Source organism: Emydura macquarii, unplaced genomic scaffold (assembly GCF_026122565.2).
Source record: "Emydura macquarii macquarii isolate MOO-44397 ecotype Brisbane River unplaced genomic scaffold, CSIRO-AGI_Emac_v2 contig_2205, whole genome shotgun sequence".
In the NCBI taxonomy this organism is placed as follows: domain Eukaryota; kingdom Metazoa; phylum Chordata; order Testudines; family Chelidae; genus Emydura; species Emydura macquarii.
Window position 1 is genome coordinate 28,786,746 of NW_027132342.1, and position 4,438 is coordinate 28,791,183.

Genomic DNA, 4,438 nt, shown 5'->3' on the forward strand with positions numbered 1-4,438 from the left:
TAAATTGTTATGAATAATTTATTTGATGAATTTCATTTCTTTTAGTCTTCACAAATTGTCTGTGAATGGACTTGAAGTACCTACACAGAGAGAAGACATCCAATTACAGAGGGCTCTTCAATCTAGCAGACAATGGCATAACAAGAACCACTGGCTGGAAACGAAGGTGACAAATTCAAACTGGAAACAAGGCACAGATGTTTGCCAATGGGTTTACTGACCAATGGAACACATTTCCCAGTGATGGGCTGCATTCTCAATCACCTGAAGTCTTTAAAGCAAGACTGGATGTCTTTCTTACAGATATTCTCTAGTTCAACCATAATTTATTAAATACAATATGAGGACCACTGGGTAAAATTTTAAGGCCTGTGTTATGCCAGAGGTCAAACTAATATGATCATAATAGTCTCCTCTGACCATAAGATTTATTAAGTTACTATTTTCTTGAAAGTATTAGTTACTTGAAATTATTCACTGAATAGTTATTGCAAACCATTCTTGATCTGTAGACCTTATATTTTTTTTGTTAAAAATAATTGATATTCAATATTTGATCTATTTGATTGGGAACATAAGTCACATTGTATGCTCCCTATTTCGTGACTGGATAAGCTGCCTCCCTTAGAACCGGGTTTTCACGGAATACTTAATTATTCATTTTAAATTTCTGAATTAAATGGAATGTGAGGCACTCAGGTATTCAGTCTTTAATATATTTTTCCTCACAATGTCCACAGAAGACATTGTTATTCTGACATTTCAGATGGTGATCACAGAGAGACAGAGTGACTTGCCTAGGGTCACTTGCGAAGTCCATAGTGGCACAAAGGATTAAACCTGGATCTCACAATGCCTAATCAGGGACCCTAATCACCAGACCATCCTTTCCCCACAAACAAACTCCTGAAGTTGTTGCACTGAAGTTAATGGAGGCTACTTATGGAGTACGTACTATTCAGTGTACGGATGGCAGAATGTGGCCCCTTTTATTTTTTAACAAGCAGCAAAAAAGCTGAAGCAAAAGGCAAAAACCATTTTTTGTGATGCTGTTTTGTCAGGAGTGAGACTTTTTGCCTATCTCTGCCAGTGAGTCCCACCATATGTGATATTTCAAGCTGAAGACAGATGCATAAACTGTTTTCCTTACTAATCTTCCAGCTGCCTGTTAACTGCTGTTTTGTAAAAAGCTATTAAGTATCTTTCCCTGATCTCTATTCTCTTTGCAGCGAACAGTGAAAGGATGTGACATTTAAAGTTGTTTCTATTTTCAGGTGTTGGGACATGAAGGATCTATATCAAACAGACATGGAAGCAGGCACACTGGGATTCTGTTACAAGGGATTCAGCCTTGACATTGACATTTCTCCAAAATTCTAGGAAAGTGTAAGTACTTTGTTCACTTTTTTCAACAGAGTGGAAACCTAAATAAACAACGATGAGAATTTGTATCTGGAGTTGTCCCCAACCCCAGCCACACACATATAGAACTAACAAAAAGAGACAGATCTGGGGGTCACATTCTGGCCTCTGCTAAGGCTGCTTTGATGTACAAAGCAGTCATAAGGCTGTCCTGACAGAGCAGCTGGGGAATTCTCCAGCAAGGGGAATCCCTGACTGGCAGAGAGCTCGTGTACAGGGAATGCCAGGAATGTGAGGGTGCGTGGCGGGAGAGTCCAGAGGATGCTACATATGCTGGAGGGTATTTCAGGGATTGAGGGTGCACAAAGGTTGCTTAAGACATCTTGCCCCTTATTTCTTCCCCTTTCTGCACCCCACCCCTTTAGCTTCATCAAGTGTAGCTCTCGCACATCTGAAGATCTGGGCCCTGAAATGGCCAACAGCTGAAAACATGGATCATTTTTAAAAATAGATAAACTGTTGGATAAATGATTATGACAGGACAAGAAGAAAGTCTGTAAAGAAAAATAGATGGATGGGAAGAGAGGCCAAACTCTTCCAACCCTCCAAAGAGGCAGGGGTTTAGTTAAAAAATGGGTAAAATTTTGAGAAGTTTTTTTTTATTTTAACTTCAATCATTTGTCTATGCCCTGTGATGTGGTGTATAATCCCTGCACTGGTGATGAAGGGGTTAAACAGCTGCTGTGGGAAAGGCTAGCCCTGCCCCTATCAGTCATGTCAAGGGTGGAAAAAGGACTTAAAAACAGTAAGATTGAGATCCAGCAGATACTGGGCCTCTGGGAGAGAGCAGATGGCGGCACTAGAGTGTCAAAAAGACTCCTGAAAGCCTTCAGGGGAACTGCCCAAAGAAGGGTGATTTACCAGCATCCTCTATGGCCACAAGGAGACAAAAACCCTGGTGAAATGGTTGGGTAAGATCATTTGGCAAGCTCTAAGGTGAGCAGATTAAGTGGTTGGAGCTGTTACCTCTACCCCTTTCGGGGTTAGGGAATCTTAGAACAGACAGTACGGGCTGGGGAGTGGAAGCCAAGAGCTGTTTCCCCAAAAGGCCTATCTAACACAACCTACATCCTAGAGACTCCTATTTAGGGAGATGGGGGTGCTTTTAGGACTTTTTAGTGCCTGTGTAGTAGGAGGAGGTTGCCTGTCAGCAGCCAAAGAACTGTGACAGTGCTTAGCAAGAAAACGCCTCTTAGAGGAATTTGGGAAGCTCTCCTTCCATCCCTGCCAAATCTAGAAAGTGCCGAGATGCAGGAAAAAGCAAAGCAAAGAAAACAAAACAAAACAAAAGAACCCACAAAAATGTAATAACTTTTCTGAAGCTGAAAAAGCTTAGTTAGTTAAATCTGGGGACAGGTTTGGGGCTGCTCCTGTTCAATCCTAGCGAGCTCATGTACTGATAAAAGTGATTTGATCATATTCAATATTTCTCTCATTTTCCCAGAATAACTAGCTTTGTGTGAGTGGAGAACCTGCCAAATGCTACTGCATAGAACTAAGGTACTTTTTAAGTTGTAAAAATATAATCACAAAGATAAACCTACTAGCACTTTAAGTTCTGGAACTGTAATGAAATAAAGAGAGAGAAAAGATGTATTGTGCTTAAGACTCTATGCTCAGTGAGATCTGGGTCCAGTTTCCAGCTCTGCCACTTGTACCTGGGTGACCTTGGGCAAGTCATTTAATATCTTTGTTCCCCAGATCCCCATTTATAAGATAATCAGTGTTGTTATCCCATTGCCCCTCTCTCCTTGTCTGTACTGTATATTTAGATTGTCAGCTCTTTAGAGCAGGGATGGTTTCTTACTATAGCTATATGCAGCTTCACGTACAACATAGTCCCAGTTGTTGCTGTGGCCTCCTGCAAAACAAAAATAGATAATAAGTCCTAGTTAATGCATGTCCACATTATACTGGATAACTGTTATTTCTGGTATTTTATTCAGTGAATTGTTTCTGGACAATCTATGGGGAGTCCAGTTCTCAAAGACAAATGCAAAATAATTAGCTTTGCAGGGAGTGCGGTGGGGAGGAATCCTAGTAGACAGTGTGCTACTCCTGTTTACAGTGTGACTGAGAACTGGTCAGTTACACTTTATTTAAGTGTCCCATTTCCATGAATTTAAAGAATCTTTAAGATGATACCCAATGTGCTTCCCTTGTAATTTTACCTCATTTAATGAACTGCTCTTGTCTGATGTGTAACTCACTAAAGAACAGCAGCAGCACATTGTCTAATGGTTAATATAGCAGAGAAAACTCTGACATTAATTTCTTCCAGACAAAGAATAATTTAGCATGTATAACACCTGTTAACTTCAACTTATTATATGTGGCAAATCACCATTATTAATTCATTTTATATTCATTATATCATTACTCATGATGATCTCCTTAGGTATTCAGATGGACAGAAAGAATATCTAATTCTACATTGAAATGCAATACTTATTCCAGAAGATTTTTTGTGATTGTGATGCTGTATGATTAAAGATGACCATTTATAGCAATAATATTACCACATTTGTACAATTCCAGTAACATTTGTACAGAGTGTGTCATGTAAGGAGTTAATGGAAAAGTTACAGTCTATCAAGTATGATTATCCTGATTAAATCCATATATATATAAAGTTATGAATATTGGCTATGTATTTGTATCTTAAAGACAGCTCTCACAATGGGCCATTGAAGAAACTCATCCCACCCAGTCGGTCTTCCTGCAGATGCCTCAGACAGCAAAGTGCCAATAGCTGCCCCTTTTGATTCAAAAAATCATATAAGGGCATGTGATATGCTCATGTGACCCTGGACTCCATCTTGGGCCTGTAACTTTCCACAAACCGAGGCTGGGGCTTTGTTTGGGACAGTAAAATTCCATGCACATGGCAGAGGATATATAAGACCCCTGAGATAGCTCCATTTTACCTCTTTCCTGCTCTAATTTTCTGGACTGTGGATTTACAACTAAAAGGAACATATTGACCTATGGACTGACTGAGGACCTTCCAATCTTT

General features: G+C 39.7%; 1 long non-coding RNA gene across 1 annotated transcript; it reads left to right on the plus strand.

The window, feature by feature from the left end:
- The first annotated feature begins 1,279 nt into the window (after positions 1-1,279).
- On the plus strand, positions 1,280-3,933 carry LOC137160533 (uncharacterized). The gene is made up of 3 exons (XR_010921908.1): positions 1,280-1,386; positions 2,867-2,922; positions 3,821-3,933. It is a non-coding gene; the product is annotated as an uncharacterized lncRNA (long non-coding RNA).
- The last annotated feature ends 505 nt before the right edge of the window (positions 3,934-4,438 follow it).